The sequence below is a fragment of the Dipodomys merriami genome, unplaced genomic scaffold (assembly GCF_024711535.1).
Source record: "Dipodomys merriami isolate MVZ:Mamm:240054 unplaced genomic scaffold, mDipMer1.0.p SCAF_705, whole genome shotgun sequence".
Classification (NCBI taxonomy): Eukaryota; Metazoa; Chordata; class Mammalia; order Rodentia; family Heteromyidae; genus Dipodomys; species Dipodomys merriami.
The window spans coordinates 234,907-255,205 of NW_027206297.1; the positions used below are offsets into that span (position 1 = coordinate 234,907).

Genomic DNA, 20,299 nt, shown 5'->3' on the forward strand with positions numbered 1-20,299 from the left:
CAATAATGTTCTGCAAATAACTCCCCTAGCAATAGCCATCACCAATGAAAGAATGTACATAAAGCTACAGATTTTTTTTAAATTTTTCAATTTTTTTTTACTTTTTATTGTGAAAATACTGTACAGAGTGGTTACAATTATATGGGCAAGATAATGAGTACATTTCTTATCAAGCATTGTAGCCTCCTCCTTTGTTTCCCACTCCTGTAACTTCCCATCCTCCCATAGTTCCCCCATCGAATTCTCTGCCCCCTTTCCCCACCAAAGTTGTAAAATTCGTTTTTCTCCATAAGAAGTTGTACATCTCATTGTTGCAATGGGTCCACCTGTATCCCTATTTAACGATTTGTTTTTTTTTTTCCCCTTCTGCTCCACAAATTATTGCTCATTGCTTAGCCTGCACTCGCTAGCCAATAAGATTGTTATAAGATTACCCAGTTAACTGAAGGGTCGGGGCTCTCAATTCTGACCCACTGCAATGGTGACAGTTGTGAGTCCAGGCTCGAGCTTGAAATAAAGGACTCTAATTTGCTCACATGAGAACTGGCTCCGTGGTGGTCTTTGGGAATCCTTATCTAAGAGAAAGACTAGTGTAAACAGAGAACCCCAGGGGCAGCTGTATGTGGGACAATGATGCTTTTTTCCTCTTCTTTTTAGATAATCAAACATTATGTTGTAGTTAGCTCCACAGCTGCTCCACACCTGAGCAGGAGGCAGGAAAGGATGCCTTAGACTGCAGGGCAGCCTTGTGTACCTCTGGATTTCTATGTAAGAATGCAGTTTGTGATCCCCTAGGGAGGGGTGGCCAAGCTGAAATGGGGGTATGCTTTGCCTGGAGGATGGCACCCTGTGAGCCCTGCATGCATGGTGAAACAGCCTGGAAAGCCCTGTAAGCATCTCCAGGATGGCCTCTCAGTGGCTTGGAGAAGTTGACTCCTGTAGTTGCACATGGCAGGAGGTAGGAGGAGAACAGGAATCCAGAAGATGGGAGAGGCACAGAAGCAAAAGCACCTCTCCATTGAGACTCCTCGGCCATTCTAAGGAGGTTCACAACCCACATGTGGCGGCCACTGCACAGATCTCCAGAGGCCTTACTTCTCTGGGGAGCAGTGCCTGAGCCTGATCCAGTGCAGTAACTTCCCCAGTGGTCCTGAGCTTGGCTGGGCTGGAGCAGAGCCTACCAGCCATGCTTCCTCTGCCTTGCTATGTATAGCATTCCAGCAGCTGCCTAGGTTCCAGCACCCACAACAGGCCAGCTCCTTGGGGCAGGGTGAGGCTGTGCTGACAAATCCTGGTGCTGGCGTCAAGGCAAGAGCGAGGCCTAACCCACAGGAGAGCTGGCCCTCACTTCCAAGGGCATCGAGAGAGGCATGACAACCACAGGCCCATCCTTGCTGCCCTCACTGGCCCTAGAGGTTACCTATAAGTCCCTGACTTTGTTCTTGAAATTCTTCAGCCACTGGTTGTCTCATTTTTCATTATCTGTTTGGGTGGGACTCGAGACTTCTTCCTCTCCTCACCAAGCAAATAGGCCCTAGCAAATCCACCCCAAATTGCACACCTCACAGACACTCTCCAAAACCCAGCTGCCTTTAGGGCTGCTGTTGCATGAGCTGTTGGCCAACTGCCTCTTCCTCCCTTCACAGCCTTCTTCAGGGCCTCCCAACCATCCTCTCCCCATCGCTCTCAGCCCCAACCAAAGCTCTGCTTACCCTGTGGCCTCCTCCCTCTCCACCCAGCCCCCATCCCCAACCCCAGCAGGGCCAGTGCTCTATGGAAATGAACTGGCGCAGCAGAATCAAAGGTGTCACAGTGTGCAGCCTGCTGAGAATTGGAGGCAGCATAGGTCTCTGATCACTGTCTTTCACTTCACTTACACATGTATTCATTATATTAATTTGGTATTTAATATTGGATCTCATAACTTTTTTTTAAGCCTTTGCAGAATAGCTGGTAGAAATATAGTCCCAAACTCGAATTGTCTCTTGTTTAATTCTTTCGAGATTCAGAGATATTTTAAGTAGATATAACCATCATAAATTCTCAATTACATAACATAGTGTTATTCAGAAAACATTTGCTTATGCATCTGTCATCAATTATTTACAAAACTAGAAACTTTTAAAGTTTCAACTATTATAGGAAAATCTTTGATTCATGTTGAATGGATACGAGAAGGTTGAGCTGTTGCATACATTCGTGTGTGTGTGTGTGTGTGTGTGTGTGTGTGTTTGCGTGCGTGCATGTGCATGTGCGTGTGTAGGGATTATATGTATCATTGAAATCAAGGACAGGAACTTTTTTCCTTTTTCTGAGATATGCATTATGGTGTTTCTTTGTTGGTGGTAGGCTCTGATTTCTTGCTTTTACCTGATGTGCACATTTCAGCTCAATTTTTCAATTAAACCTTCTTATTTAATATTGAGCATATAGTACTCTGAAATTGCTTTATCTTTAGTTTGCCATTTAGGATCTCTTTTTCCTCTTTAACTATTAATATTCAATATAGATTTTACCTCCTGACTGATTTTCCCCTACACAATTCCATGCACCTGTTATTCTAAATTCCAGGAAGAATAACATCAAGTAGACTGAGGCTAAGATCATACACAAGTATGAATTTAGTTTCTAGCTAAAAAATAATCAGGATAACAGGGCTGGGGGCATGACAAAGTGGTAAGAACACCCATTTAAGGGGCACAAAACACTCAATTCAAACTCTAATATCAGGGGTAATAAAGAAAAAAACTATGATTTTAAATAATTAGAACAATTGTAACACTTGAGTATTTGAGTGGAGAAAAATCCATGAGAGAGATAGAATGAACCTACGTTCCAATGCTTTCTACTTTAGTGATAATGTTTAATGGTACTTCAGACAAAAGAGAGTTACTTTGCAAATGAGCATGGATGTGCATTTGGGTGATGGAAATACTCTACTTACACAGGTGTAAATTAAATAGATTTTTTTCGGGTAGATTTTAATTCTTGAACTAAGAGCCTGGGTGATGGCCCTGAGCTTTTTCTCTCAAGGCTACCACTCTAATACTTTGAACCACAGTTCCAATTCTGATTTTCTGTTGGTTGTTTGGAGATAAGAGGCTCATGGACTTTCCTGCCCAGGATGGCTTCAAACCACGATCGTCAGATCTCAGCCTCCTGAGTAACCAGGATTCCAGTCATGAGCCGTCGATGTTTTTAATAATTTAGTAAATTGTATAGTTATAGAAGTTATACATTATCATTGTAACCTGTGTAATATATGTGTGTATGTATAGATTAATGCATAGATAGAAATATTTCAACATATTTTTGCATCTACAGGAGACTTATGAAATCATCATTCATTATAAAATAAAATGGAAACAAAAGTTAATAGGAGCAAAACAAAGGGAATTGTTACACGTTTCTTTTTGTTGAATGCAATATTAATTGTGAGAATCAGTTTGGGAAAACCATCTCTACTTTAGCAAAATGGATAATTGCTATTAATTCCAATCCATCTATTGGCCCATATTGTGCATCCTCACACATGAGTGTCAAAATCAAACCACACTTTTTGACTTTGTATTTAACTTACCTGTTATAATTTAGGCGATAGATGAAGTAATCAAATAAGGATTAAAATAATAGTAAGCGAGGCTCTGAGTTAGAGCTGAAAAAGATTTTAAATATGATAATAGCTAATCAAGATGCATATTTCTTAATTTCATTCTGTTGTTATGTCTCTCATTCCCACATTAGGAAAGTACATAGAAGTTTCTCAGTAAATTATATGTACAATTATTAAAAATGTATTGAAAGAATATGGGCACAGTGTGGTTTTAGCTTATTGAGACCTATATGGGGTAGTGTGTTTTTGAGGACTTGCAAAACGTTGCGATGGAGATGATGGGAAGGATGTGCTTATTCTGGAAAACAGGTTAGGGGATTGCTCCCAGAAAGATAGTGATGAATTCTTCCAAATGGTTTCAGTAAAATCACTTTCACAACCATGTTCACTATTGCACTATTCACCATAGCCAAGTTATGGAAACAGCCCAGATGCCCTTTGGCAGAGAGATGGTTGGCAAAACTGTGTCATATATACATAAGTGGATTGTACCTATCCATTATGAAGACTGTTACATTATTTACAATGAAATGGATAGATCTAAAAATATGTTAAGTAAAATAAGTCAGAGCCAGACACACAAAGGACCCATGTTCTGTCTCATATTTGGAAGCTAGAACTTTATACAAGTTTACACAGCAATATTAACCAAATCATGCTATTTACAGAGAAGTATTTAAATGATGTCATATTTTTTATAAAATTGAACTTTTAATACAACAAAATGAATACCAGGAAACAATCTGTTGGAAGATGTGAGGGGAAGTCAAAGGGAAGGAATAAAGTGAGCTATGGAGGAAGAAAGTGAAGACATAATATTCAATGCAGATAGTATGAAACTAGAAAATATTAAAGTGTGGTGAGGTTTTGAAGGGTAGGGAAAAGTTATATAAATATCCATTATACATAAAAACATGATTTATTGAATGAAAATTCCCTTGTCCAACTAGTTAAGATAATAAAAATATAATTAAAAACAATGGAGACATCTGATCTTAAACTGTGCTCTCTTAAGCCATGAAACAATATAATAGTTTCTTCCAGAGAAATTTTCTTTTCAGGTATTTTCCTTATAGTGACAGAAAAATGATCAATGCAATGAATATCAATACATCTCATTGCACATCATAAATAGACAATATAAAACCAGAGTAAAAATGTTAGAATTCATCACATGATAAAATAACAGGTAGAATTTGCCAAATGCTAATTGATTGTTTTTCCAATACTTTACCTATGGTATCTAATTTAATCCTCACAATAATTGCATAAAGTGGAACTACTTACATTTTTAATTCTCAGATGATGATATTGAAGTCTTCAGAGTTGTAATTACTACTACAACATTGCACACATGGTAAGTGTTAGCCTGAGGTCCATCTCCAAATGTATCAATTAACCTCATTCTATTTTATGACTAAAATACCAGCCCTTTGTCTACAAATTCTAGGAAAAATTCCCAGTATTGTGTACACTCATAATATTTCACTTTATCTTTCTTAGAAAATAGATAACTGTAATATGAAATCTCAAAGTTCATAATCCATACATACCTCCATTGTGAAAGGAACTGCTAAAGTATAACATTCTTGATTTCTAGGTCAAAATAGCAGAAATAATATTCTATCCCTTCACTCAACACTGCACTGCCTGGGGACCCTATCTCTGTTTAACACTGTCTTACTGAAAGAATGACCTCCCCAATTCCTGATGGAAACAGACTGCAGGTCTTATACACCAATCATTTCCACAGTGTATCTCACCTAGGTTGTTTACTATTAGAAGTTTTTTGACTGCTTTTTATACCCAACATTTTGAGAGAAATGTATACTTTAAAATGCTATTAAACCAAGACTGATATAAAAATCATCTTTGACCCCAGATAAATATTTTACCTTTCTTGTACCCAAAAATACAGACTGACCTATCATTAATGTTAGGAATGAGAGGATAAAAATCATAGACAACAAGACCTAAGCATGAATTAAAGCCTTACCAACTTCTGAATACAATTGGTTTAAAAAGACATAAAGGGCTGGAAGGTGTCTCAGAGGTAGAGCGCTTGCTGTGCATGCATGAGGCACTGGGTTTGATTCCTCAGCACCAGATAAGCAAAAAGAAAAAAGCTGGAAGTGACGCTTTGGCTCAAGTGGAAGAGTGCTCGCCTTGAGCTGAAGAGCTAAGGGACAGCGACCAGGCCCAGAGTTCAGGCCCCACTACCAGACTCCACTCCCTAAAAAAGACATCAATACTACTACATTTTTCAAAATCTCTTTTTTTAAGAATTTATTTATTTATTTATTCATTGTATTTTCCCAGGAAAAGAAAGGGAAGGGAAGAGTCAGGATGTGTTAAAAAAAATGGTTAGAAAGGAGGAAAGGAAGTACTTGGGTACAGCACAAATCAATCATGAAATAAAACACCCAGGACTGGTATCATAAAAGCCCAAGGGAGCTTTAGTCTGCAGGGATCAGAAAAAGGACAGACAGGTACACACTTTCCCACCCTCCCTCCCCATAAATTCAAGATTTCTCACAAAACTTTGGTTTCTCGCAGTAAACATGGAGTTACATTTGTCCGTCTCCCATTAAACAATCTTGTGGCCACTTTGACATGACTTTTCTTGCACCTGTGTACAAGTTCCTGAGTGACTGGAACACACATTAATATTCCCTTTCCTGGTCTCCTGACCCCACTTTCTACAAGGAAAGCCACACTTGATTTTCTCTAGTATTACAGAACAAACAAGTTTGGTCACAAATGTCATATTTGATGAGAATTATGTTTAAAAAACATGGACTCAGGTTGGGAACAAGGTGTGTGTGTGGGGTGTGGAGAGGTTGGAGCCCTAGCGTCTTCAGAATCTTTGCATAAGTCACATAAAAGTTGAAGAGACATTCCAAGAGTCATCTGTGTATGGGCATGTAGGTTTTCTTTTGAGGGAGAAAAGGGTAGAAGATAGGGACTTATTATTATTATTTTTACCAACGAAGATCTAGTCCAAAATGGGAAATAGAGGAAGAGAGGGAACAAAAGAAAAACTAGTTCAAGATCCTCACTATAGAAGGTCCCCCAACTTAGCTTCAGATCCTTTTGTCTAGTGCATAACCTTCTGTCAAAGATGGTTTGGCTATTTTTCTCAATTCTAAAAGAAGTTTGTAAACAATAAAACCTCAAAAAGAACATGGAGAAAAAACCCACACATTATTATTTACGCAAACTAGGCCACCTAGCAAATGATCAACTCAGAAACTCAGTAAAGTCCTACAGAGCCTAGACAAATACAATTAACTAGATGGGCCAGCATTTGTGGGGAGACAAGAAACTAGGATCAGACACACATCACCCAATGCATTCTATTGCATTTGTCCTGTTTCAACACAGTGAGGTAGGTTTGCGGTGATCTCACAGAATGTAAACGAAACTCCCTTTTTCTCCTTTAGCTAACACAACACTATGAACAATTATGCAGCAGGGCAGGACACGGGCTCCAGAGAGAGGCCTTCATTTATGGATTTCCCTGGAAGCCGAGACTGAGGATTTTGGTCCTTGCTTTTTATAGAGCCATCCCTGAATGGCTAGTACAAGGTGGACACATATCTGTGGTCTTAAAATCCAAACATATCAATTCCCATTCCTTAGAGGAAAAAAAATACATATACAGTTACGTGCACAGTAATCCCAGGCCAACCTAGTAAAGGATAGATGTGGTATATGGAAAGAAAACAAGTCCCAGAGCCATAGGATTAGACAATCATTACTAACCTTGGCTTCCTCTTTGGGCCTCTTCTACCTTGTCTGCACCACCATTTCCTGTTTAGACTAATTTCCATTCTTCCAGCAGAAGGAGAACAAGTCATGGGGCAACCCAATTAAAAACATTTCCAAGGGTTGATGTGGTTTCAAGACGACCTTATGGCAGAAAAACCAGCTCTAATTGGCAAAAATGAAGTAGTTCAATAGGCTAGGCACTACAAATGGTTGTTCTCCATGGTGATAAAAACAACAAATTCTTCCTGCTGTGCCGACCTGGAGTTGTTGCCTACTTATCCCTGAGATTGCTCATGTACCTGAGAACACAGTGCAGGAAGGAGGGCCTTAAGATTAAAATATATAAAAATACAATACCAGAATATGTATAATAAGAAAAAAAGTTAAAATGCACAAGATATATCATTCTCACATATAGTGCAGTTTTGGCATCCTGGAGAAAGCGGGGCCCAAGGTGCAGTTATCCAAGGGAACAAATAAATTACAATCACATTGGCCCAGAATTGGAGCGGGGCGGGGAGAAGCACAGAGCAGCAGGTTTACAGCCATTCCCTAGTAACCCATGTTGCCTGTCATCACAACCAAATGCCTGGACAAGCTCTCCCAGCACTACGGCTCAAGATAGGGTGATGAGGAAACAAGATGTTTAGGAGAGGAGGTGGTGGAGAGACAAAAAACAAAACAAAACAAAACAACCCTACCTTGCTCCTGACAGTCCCTCCTACCCGAGGTATTACACCTTGGGGATTTGGGCCCATGGATCTGCTGGTCTGATGCTTATTTGTTTCACACCCTGGCAAGAGAAATAGGACACATCCTTCTTTAAAGGAACAACTTGCCAATCTGGGTCATTTTTAGAAGCTGGAGGCTGGGGGGGGGCAGAGGGAGGGGAAGGATGTAGGACAGGTGAAGCTTATCATATAAAGTATGCAGGTTTCAAAATGGTTCCCCCAAAGCCCCTCACTTGAATTGGGATAGATCATGATGAGATTCCTATGCATCACCCCTTCCCCTCATCAAAAGACAAGATGGGGTGATGCTGGGACATCCCGGCCTGAGACATATGGCAGTGCCAGCTACTCACCAACCCATCCCATATCCCCATTTTCTCCACTTTGCCGTTTCATGCCTTCTCCTTGAAACTTCCTGCTGGCAAGAGTAGCCCCCCTTACTCTGGTGGCTCAATATTGGGCCTCGGGGAGCAGGGCAGGGCTGTGATCTCTTCTTCTTCTTCTTCCCTAAAGTAGGCAGGCTTTCCCTGGGAACTGGGGACCTGCTGAGCCTTCAGTGGACAGGAGGACACCATGTGGTTGATGCTTTGGCAGAAGTGGCACTTCTTGGGCTGTGGTGGCAGCTTGCATTCCTTGGCATGATGGTCTAGACCACCACAGCTGTAGCACCTGTCTCCTTTGGATCTGCGCTTCTGCATGTTCTTCAACTTTGGCCGCCTCTCACTACCAAAGAGAACACCCCACTGGGCCCAGTGAATCCAATGGATTCTACGCCTTTGGCAGACTTCTTATAGGTAAACTCCACAGCCTCTCCCACCCTCAGGCTCCAGAAGCCCTCCATGTGCAGCTTACTCTGGTGGACAAAGACGTCCACCAGGGGGTCCAGCGCGACCATGGTGCAGGCGGTCATGGATAGGAAGCCGAACCCCATGATCACGTTGAACCACTTACAGATGCCGGCCCTGTGCAGCAGCTGCAGCTCCTCCGCAGCCTGAGCCGAATCCCCCGGCGCCTACTCTGGCGCCTTCTCCACTGCCTTGGCACAGCCACCTGCAAACTGCTAGTTGGACACCAAGCTCATGGTCATTTGCTGAGCCCTCGTTCCCGTGCCCCTGGTCGGGCTGCTGCTGGCCCCTGAGAAGTCCGGAGGCAAAGGGGAGGTTCAGAGAAGAGGCAGCTACATCTTACCCCGCACAATCCATTTTTTCAAAATTTCTTATGATACTGAAGATTCAATTATAAACTATTAACACTTGAAAATAACTCATTTTTAGGGGAATAGGACACAAAACACAAGATTAATCCTAATCATTTTCAAAGGCTATTTATACTACAAATTCACTCTTTTTTTTTTCAAATTCACTCTTATAACTACAAAGATTCTAAAAATAACAAGCATAGTGTCACAAAGGACATAATTTAACTTCATCATGTAATTCAAAAGACTGTGCTAATAGAAAACAAAGTTATACTAATAATTAGCTCACCCAATTCACTTCCATTCTTTTATTCTATATCTTTTAGTTTCATAAAAACTGGCTTTTCATAAAATGATGCATAAAAAGCCTATATACCCATTTACATTTTCAGATTTTAACAATGTTTATTTCAGAAATGTTTTTAGCTGTATAGTCAATGAACTGAAAACCATGATCCTCAGATCTCAGCCTCAATAGCTAGGATTACAGGTGTGAGCCACCAGCACCCGGCTGCTTTATTTATTTATTTATTTATTTATTTATTTATTTATTTATTTATTTATTTATTTATTTATTTTCGGTTGTGGGGCTTGAACTTTGGGCCTTAGCTTTGTCCCCAAGCTCTTCAGCTCAAGGCTAGTGTGCTGTTACTTTGAGCCAGAGTGCCACTTCTGGTTTCCTGGTGGTTAATTGGAGATAAGAGTCTCATGGCCTGGCTTTGAACTGTGATCCTCCGATCTCAGTCTCCTGAGTAGTTAGGATCATAAAATATTCAAAGGGTTTTCAGAAATTGCAAGACTTTCTCTGGGATCTTATTTATATTGGAAAAGATATTCAAAAATCCTTATTTGTTAAAGTTGTGATAGTTACTCCCACAAAAGAACAATTAATTAAGAAACATTTGTATGTACAAAACAACTTCAAATGCATCCACTATCTGGAGGTGACACATGCTTTTTGTTTGTTTTTGCAATGTATATCTAACAAACATATCCACAATACTGATTTTCAGTAAATATGATGGGATATTCAAACCTAAAAAATATGGGGTTTATTATCTTAGTGTGAATAGATATGATCTTACAAACAAGTTATTTTCAACAGAAATCTGGAAAGTGTTTATCCACCTTGAGTTTCACAGGAATAACCAGAGTAATACCTGTTTGGTTGAGTTGGTCAAAATATCTCTATGAGTATATCTTAAAAGTATATCCAATTTAAGATGTCAAATACATATTTTGTACTGACAGTCATCTTACAGCAATAACTCCCTACCTAATTATATGTGTATCTTCTTGCCTAACATATACTAAGAACCGAAAGTGATCTCTTTTATCTAACTTAATGATGTAAATGCTTTGATTATGAGGATGTTATTATTTGACAAATAAAATGTACAGAAGGGTGGTTCCACTGAAATGACAGGATGGAACCCTGATAAATAACAACATTTCAACACAGCTCTTTTCAGCCTCACTCTATCCACATTGGCAAGCAACATTGCAACCACACACACACACACATACACACACATGTGCGCACATGTACACACACACATACATGCATGCCAAACTCAGGGTTTATTGTACAATAAAGTTCAAATAAAATATTAATGATTAAGAAAAATGATAATTTGCCTTTTTACAAAATAATACATAATCCAGTCTCCACGATTGTTATATTTTACCTGCCTCTCCACATGTGACCACTTAATTTATTTTTAGATAATTCATTCATTCATTCATTCGTTTTGTGCTAATACTAGAGCTTGAATTCAGGGCCTGACTCTGTTCCAGAATTTGTTATTTTTTTGTTTTAGTTTTCTCAAGGCTAGCATTTTAATGCTTATACTACAGCTCCATTTCAAGCTTTTGTGGTTACTTTCAAATCAGAATCTAATGGACTTTTTTTTCTTGGTCTGGTTTCAAAGCACAATCATCCGATTTCATCTTTCTGATTAGGTAGGATTAAAGACCTGAGCCACCGATGTGGCTCCTACTTTTTCCTATACTTATCTAATGCACATACTTAGTAATTTAAAGCTGAGAGCATACAACCAAGATGTACAGTGATGATATTTTCCTGTCAGAAATTCATGTTAGTAATGTAAATTTATTCTTAAGACCATATGCAAAAAATAAGAAGAAATCTGATGATGATGATGATGATGTGTGTGTGTGTGTGTGTGTGTGTGTGTGTGTGTGTGTGTGTGTGTGTGTGTGTGTGTGTGTGTGCTGTTGCAATATGTTCCACATATAAGCACTGTACAGGGGTGTCCAGCCATTCACAGTTATTGCATGAATATCTGCCTTGAGCTACCAACTCATGGACAATTTCTAGTTTTCCACTCTAGGCTTCCCAATGAAGAGGGGTTTACTCATCCTCATCCCTATTATTCATATGTGTGGCCTTTTTGGAAATAGTCTCTGCTGTAGTAAGCTGCAAGGCAAGCACTCTACCACTGATCCACCATCCCAGCACAAGTTTTAAGATTCTTGTTTGTAATTTGGTCAAAGCTCTGACTCTTTATGTAGGCTACTAAAAATGTATTTACTAATTTCAAGTAAATTCATATATTCTAATTCCATCTCTTTTAAAAAATAGAAGCATGGATTTTGTGGCTAGCTAGGTCATTGCACATCTCTATCTATTTTCCTCTCTCTCTTTCATGGTTCTCATAGACAATATGATTGCTCCATAATTATCCTAATTTATTTTGTTTTTATATTTTTGGTTGCATCATTTCACTTTCTGCTCTGCCATTTCCCAAATCAGCACCACATAAACAGAACCATCCAGAAGTGGTGCTGTGCCTCAAGTTGTAGAGTGCTTGCCTTGATTTGAACAGCTCGAGACAGTTCCCTGGCCCAGAGTTCAGGCCCCACAACTAATTTTTAAAAAAAGAATCTAAATACTTGATAATTCTACTAACAGATCTGACTAAAATCAGTTGAATCACACTTTTCCTGTACAATGAAGGAATAGGTTCAGGCTAGGAAAGCAGCTAGAGAAGGCAGGCAGATTGTATCTGTGACAAATCTTTGTGGATAATGGTATCGAGGATTACTTACTGGTTATTCACTTGCAATGCAAGCACGATTCTGAATGATTGCTTGCTGATTCTGAATTATTGCTTTGATCATTATATCCTCCAAGAAGAAAAAGTGAAATTTATTTGATAGAAAAGGACTACTAATACATTTTGACTTCTCATTAAGCATCTTCAATCATCAAAATCACCTGAAGACAATAGACAGGCCTATTTTTTAGATGAAAACAAATGTCTTTAATAAAACAAGAATTTAGGTAGTCATACAAAGGACTTCTATTTTACTACTGCATTATACATTTATTCTAATGTTGAATACCAACATTAGAAAGCTATTAGAAAATTCTTTAAGCCCATAAGTTGAATAGTGAGTTCTCTTACACTATAACATGGTATTTCCCAAATCATTTACATAGAAGCCATTGTTTCCTATTTTCTCATTCCTAGAATAAGCTGCACATGAAGACACCACTGGTCCTAATTTTCAGTCTGTACCTTTGAATATTGAGGAAAATCTTTCCTCTGCTCTCTATAAATTCCCTACTCTCCAGTTAGAATAATTTAGAGTAGTAAAAATGGAAAAAAGATAAAATAAATCATGGTGAATAAATATATGCAGAAAATTCACCAGATTTTTCTGACCAGTTCAATCAATGTGAACTATTGGAGAAAAACATGGACATCTCATTCCCACTGGCACTCAAAGTCTCCGGTTAAGCAATTCTGACGAAGACAGGAAGTAAGATGAAAAAATGAGGAATGGTATCATTTGCAAGAAAAAAATTGAGGAAGATCCAAGCAAATTTCTTCTTTTGGATCTCGAAAACTGCATTTGATATTTCCAAAAGGATAAGTAAGTATTACTACCTCTTTGAAGTTGTGGAAGACTGTACAAATTGTTCTCCTAAGTTGTAATGGTTTGGTTGAGTTTCTTAAATTTCAAAAATGCCAGTCCATCCTTTGTTTCCCTACAATTTTTATTTTCAAAATACAAAGCAACAGCAATATCTTACTTTAAAAATTCATGGATTCCATGTATTCATCCAAGTGAATTGCCTGACTTTGATGTCAAAATACATTCAAGAGTTGTTTGTGTACATCTATAATGATTTCTGCAGAGTTTGTGATTTTTTCAAATCAGAAATAATTTTAACTTATCTTTTGAAATAAATAGTATAGAAACTAAAGATGTTCGTGGTGCTTTTCTGAAAAAAGTATATCTGTTTGTATAATGTCCATAATCTATTTAATTCGCTCCTAGATATAATACTTTGAATTCTACATTGTTATATAATGTATATGTTCATTAATAAATGTGTCCTTTCAGATTGCATTGCATATAGAAAAAGTTTAAGATTCTTTTTTTTCCTAGGTCCTTGTATTATTTTATTTCTTTGGGATAAAATGACAATGTTAACTAATTTCAAGTTTTGTAAAGGTTATGCTATGTAAAGGCCTTTCTCAGGTGAAGATTTAATATACTGATGTCAAACTAACCTTTAATTCTATGAATTACACGTATTGTTACACTTCTATTTTTGTAATGAACTTTTTAATAACTGTTTTTAACTGTTTTTCATTTCTTGCATCAGAAGAATGAAAAATATGGAATACTTCACAAATTTTCATATCATCCTTCGGCAAGTGCTATGTTAATCTCTGTATTGTTGTAATTTGGGTAGGCCTGCTGCTGAAACATGTAGTATCATCTAAATTTAAGTACTTAATGATGCACTCTTTATACAGGCATATATCCATGGTTGACTATTTATAACAAGGAACCCTTATTGTTCCTAAAAATTCTATTGATCTTATTTCTCTAAAATTCTATGTATAATGGAAAAAAAACGTATTTCTTGGTCGATTGCTCACATTTGCAATTTTTTGTCAATGACTATTTTGGCTTTTTCATTTTAAATTTAATCATACTTTGAAGCCTTTACAGCTATGTCCAAAGGTGATTGCTTTTCAAGTATTTATCAACTGAGTTAGCTTTGTGGAGCTAATGGATTCAAAGAAAGCCTTGCTTAAGAGCTACTTCTTAACTTGTGCAACTTAAAATTTCCCAAATGAGGTCTTGCTGGGACAAATGTCTAGCTGACCCTTTACCTTTCTTCCATGTAGGAACAGACCAATCAGAATATCTTACCGTGACAGCAAAGATTGTCCACTGGAACAAAACTAACCTTAGTTACAAAAGATCATAGAGAGATGAACAGTTCAGACAGAATTGTTTAGAATGGAAGGCATTTTATCAAAATATACTTGTCATTTCAAAAGTAGCTAAAGCCAAGAAGGTGAAAAAATTGTTCATATGCATGATTACCTACGGTCCTTGCCTGTCTATCATCCAACCAGGCAGGAACTTAAACTACTGACTTTCTATCACCAAATATTTCCATAGCTCCTGGAGAAGTCCATAAGTATCTCTTGCCTCTAGGCTGTAAATCAACAAATGGTAAAGCTTTAAATCTAACTCTACCAAAAACTGAGGTAGAGATAATGGAATAATACTTTAAAACAGAATTGCTTTTTTTATATTATATATACTTATATATTTTATATTTATATGTGCTGATTTTAAATTTCACACAGTGAATCTTACTAGAATTGATAGTTTGACAAATATATTGACATTTATACTCATAAATAGATTGGAATATAAATAATTAGGTTTAGAATATATATTAGAATATAAAAAGTATCAATTCAATGTCTTCGGTATAAACTTGTGATACCTTCTATGTGTTCGTGGTTTTCTGAATTCATATGGTAAAATAACAGTATTGTTTTCCACTAATGTATGTGATTTTACTCTGATACTCTGTTTATTGTTTTAACTTGGTGGTCCCAAAATGTTTTTCTCCATATTTCTGAAGCATTCTTACTGATTATACCCAAATTTTGCTGATATGATGTCTAAAAGCTATTATTCTTCTGCAGGACCCACGGGCCCTAGGATACCAGGTTCAAAATATCTGCAACATCAGATAACAAGGGCAAGACTTCTCACTTAGGCTCATGCAACATGCCAACAGAAAGTAATTGAAGACTAATCTCAATTTCTCATGTCCTATAATATTTCAGGTCCCCAATTCCTTACAGGAATTAGCAGTAATCAACTGTGAAATGCAAGGCAACATGAAATGAAAGATGAGATCACAAAATATGAGAGAAAGTACTGTAGTTCAAATTTTCAATTTAAAAATGACCAGCCCATATGAGTGAACAAAATCACAAATGAACAAGATTATTTTTAATACCCCTCTCCTAATGATTAATGAAAGATTTCAGTGCAGCATAAGTTGGCCAAAAATAGTTTCTGGAACGCTAGATCCATAATTGGTCTACCAAGGCTAGGAAAACTTGATTTAGAGGTCAAATATAATTTAGAAAAACATTAAGTAAGAAGATCCTTAGTGCTTCAAAACACCGGTACTTCAGAAAACTAGGTTGTATAGTATAAAAATGTTGTTATTCTCAAACTAATGATAACCTACCCTTAATCTCCTGAAAGTATATTCATTTTCAAATAAACTATTTAAAATCACATTTGCCAAAATAACACTTGACAAGTAGATGATAGTGACATTAAAAGGCTTAGAAGTGTAGGGAGCAAGTTAAAATAGAGTTGATTTACTTACCCAACATTAATATCAACCAAATTCATTCATTAAAGTGTAGAAATAGTACCCCCACCATTTGTGTTGTTTAGTAGGTGCCTTCCATAAATGTGTTAAATAGATCAGCCTCCCATATTCCAAACCCAAGTATTAGCTAATAAAGTAAATTTCATCACATAAGAACGTACATTTTAAAAAGTCACTAATAGTTGCTTTATCAAGTGTTGTTTTATGTGTTCCCTATCTGTCTAATATAGTAAGAAATATGACTTTAAGTCTTGCATTTGGGTACTGATCAGAGATGTGACAAATATAAAATATGTCTTCTATTTCTATCATATTCCTCTACACTCGTAAATTTTAGTTTTCTTCTTTTTCCAAAACTTATAGGTAGTAGAAAATATTATCCTAGGTAAAATTAAATAATCACACACCATTGTACAAAGCCATTTATAAAAACTGGTAGTTAGGAATACATTCTAAGTAATTTTTAAACTTTCTTGCTGCCTAAAGATTAATCTTCCAAATGAATGAGAATAAAATCATGTCTAAGTGATTCACATCTTCAGTCTTGCAAATTGTTATTGCAGATGAATGAATTATGGAAATATAAACTGGCATCAGTTCATGTATATGTGGGATTGAAACTCCATGGAATGTATATAAACCTTTCAAAGTATTAACAGGCAGTTTAACAGAATGACTATCAGGAAATTGAAAACAGAGAGGAACAATAGTAAAGAAATAGAATGAATGAAAAATACAACAAGGGACAAGTACAGCTAGAATACTCAATGTACACATGTAATAAAGGAAGTGGTAAATCTGAAATAAATCTTGGAGAAAGGGTTGGTTCAGATTGATAGAAGGAGTGACTCTGATCCAGGAGCATTAGACAATTAGATGGACATATTTAATTGTAACACACTTGCACAACCTTTTGAAATTCAGTTAAAACACACAACAACAAACAAAAACATACAAAAATTACAACCAAACAGCAATCTCTAGACAGTATGAATATGACCTATCAAAATTTTAAATAGTTAATGAAGGTCAGTCTTTGGAAAAGCAAACAAAGCTGTGCAAAGAGGGCAGTTTGGGGTGTGGGGAGAATTTTAAACAGATTTAAATAGATTGTCTAAGGTTATAAATCACCTATATCTACTGCAAATATTTTCTTCTGCGAATGTTCTTTGTCTGAACTGGATACTCCAGTCCTGAGGCACATTTGATAGCTTGTAAAGACAGAATGGAAGAAACAAGAACAAGAACCTATTACTCCACTGGAGAGAAAGCAGTTCTCTTTGTTTTCTCTCAATCTCTTCACTACTCTATTTTCATACTTTTAATAAAGTCAAGAGATTTGGAATTTTTTCTTTCCTTCTTTGTTGTCACAACTATGTTTATGAAGACCAACACTAATGCAAATCTTTGTCTCCAAAAAACCAGTCCAAGAACCTGTAATCACAAATATTTAGCTATATTTTTTTCTTTTTTCTTTAACTTGAAATCTTCTTGTGTCTAATGTGCCCACAAAAATAAGTACTCCACCCCTTTTTGGTTCAGTCACTTTTAACCTCAAAGATATATTTTGCTAACAAAATGCTTAGAGGAAACTGAAGAATAATCCATTTTTATCTTCTCTCTTACAACTTTTATCTTCTCTCTTAAGACTTTCCTTAGATACCATATTATGAACAGTGGAATAATTCTTTGCAAAATCATTTCAATAGATTATTTTTCTCTTGGTCTTGCTTTTGCTCAACAAGATGTATGGAGAAGAATAGAGTTAAATCACCCATTCCTTGGATTACATTGTCTGTTACAAAGGACAATACTTCTATGTCCTACTTCTATGTCCCTTCTTAGCTCTTGCCTGATTTCCAATTAATCACAGTTTCTTGGCTTCAAGTCTAGTGAAGGTGAAGGACTATACTGCATCTGCCATTGCTACATCTTCAGGTTTCTCTTTTAAAACTCTTTTATTTGGAGGTGGAATTTATTTTCATGTCTTCATTCAATTTTTTCTGCATTATACTGAGCCAAATAGGCTCTGTAAAATCACTTTAGGTAGCAAAAACATTAAGACAATCTATATCAAAAAGTTTTGGCCCCCTCCATGGCTGAAGCCAGTACCCTTAGCTAGGGCTTCTAAGAACGCGTTTTCTTACCTTTGCAATTTGCTCAATTCTTTTCTGATCCCGAAACTTTTTGGCTTATGTAATAAGAGAAGTCTTCACTATTTCATGTTAATGAGGATATTATATTTTTGAGCTACTTAGAAATGTGAAGTATCCAATCAGATTTTTGTTCTGTGCTTCAGTGCTTCAAATGCAAAGACACTGTGTAAACTCAATACGTTCTTTCATTTTGAAGGGCACTTTCTCCGTAAATATTTTGACCAAAATTATCTTTTTAAGAAAATTACTGTTTAGTTTAAATTATACAACAACCTTGTTTCTCACAGTAAGACTGTATTTCCTGGGTAAGGACAATTCGCATGTTAGCCTACAGGATTTACAGCACAGTTTGTGAGGCTTGTTTGTTTAGTGTAAAAATGAGCCATCTTACCCACATTGCTCCCTCTCAGCTAAGTCTCCATGGATTTTTTTGCATGAAAGCCTATTTTCCCAGGCAATTTTAAATTTTAATAGGCTAAGTTAAAAAGTTTGAACAATTAAAATTTACCTGTCATAATTTTAAAACTCTTTTGAAATTCCTTTATCAGAATCGCGAATTTACCAATCCTAATTCCACCTTTACCATCAAAAACAGTTAACATGTTGTTTTCATGATATATTATCCATGAAACTATTATTTTCCAGTTTCTTTATTATGCATATATATGAGCATATAAACTGATGCTGAGCAAAATAAACTCCAAGATATGGACAGAGATATTTATTTGCAGTTGTTGTTTTTAATGTAACTTTTTAAAAAATCCATACTATTTGGCATCTAATTTGAATTAATTACCCCTTCTTTATCAGAGGACCATCAACATGAATGTTATATAACTTGACAATTTTTTCACAATATAATTGCCAATATTTTCATAAAATAATAAATTTGTACTTTCTCATACTAAAACTGACAACTGATTAATTCTATAAAAACCCATAACTTTTAAAAGTAAATAAGTTGTGTAAGAGGACAGAATATGTGTGTTCCTCAAAATAATAACTACTAATAACTACTCACTTTCAAATTCTGAACACTCCATACCTGAGAGATTCAAAATAGTACCTATTTGCATGTTATGTAATTCTGCAATAGTTGCATTTTGCAATGGGGTGTTACACATTGAGAAGTGAACAGAAAAATAGCCACATTCTGGTATAGGATAAAACTATGAAGCTTGTTATAATTAATTCTTCAAGATTAAGCAATTGTTTATCAGATTAAGCTATTATTTCTATGACCATCAATCCCAAAATTTATGCCATAAAGTCATCCTAGACCAACAGTTTCCAACTTGTAGGGTGCACCTCAAAATTCCCTTAATTCCCATCACAAATAACTTATTTCTATTGGAAAAAATACTACACCTATGCTAATGGGATGCCCTGTGTGTTCTGGAAAGAACACCACAATAAACTGGGTTGCATCATTTTTCCTCCACTGGCATTCTTGAAAATATTATATATATTTATACTTTTTAACTATCATAGATATTCAGGATGCTAAGATCGGAAGATTACAGTTCAAAGCCCACCCAGCAGGAAAGATCCCTAGATTCTTATCTCCAATAAACTTCTCAGCAAAAGCCAGACACAAGTGGTACTGAGCTTGAAGTGGTAGGGCACAAGCCTTGAGCTTAACAGGCTCAGAGACAGTGTCCAGGCCCAGAGTTCAACCCCTAGGACAAACCAATAAAACAAAAACAAAAATAAAAACAAACTCCAAACCCAGCATTTTTCTTATTTTATACAGAGGCATTTAATTAAGGAAATTGCTTCCTGTGTTACATACAGGTAGAAAGAAGTCACACAATTATTCTCTTCATAACATGTTATACCAAAGCCTCAAAACATTGCTGTTTTTCTAAATTTATAAATTAATATCCATTTCTTGGCAACTCGGTCTACATTATTTACATTATCATTTTATACAGGAACTGTTGGAATTATCTATTAACTGAGTTCTAATTATAACTCTCTTGAAATAATATGCTAGGCAAATTGAATGCAAGAAACATTTGTAAATTTGTCAAGTAAACACACTATTTAAAAAGAATTTTGTAGTATCTTATAGAATATGAAATTACAAACAACACCAAATTATTTATTTGAAGTCTGAACTCTAATTTA

General features: G+C 36.4%; 2 pseudogenes; both read right to left on the reverse strand.

The window, feature by feature from the left end:
* Positions 1–8,565: 8,565 nt before the first annotated feature.
* On the reverse strand, positions 8,566–9,196 carry LOC138817917 (protein lin-28 homolog A pseudogene; annotated as a pseudogene).
* A 4,766-nt stretch (positions 9,197–13,962) lies between these two features.
* On the reverse strand, positions 13,963–14,062 carry LOC138817921 (U6 spliceosomal RNA; annotated as a pseudogene).
* Positions 14,063–20,299: the final 6,237 nt, after the last annotated feature.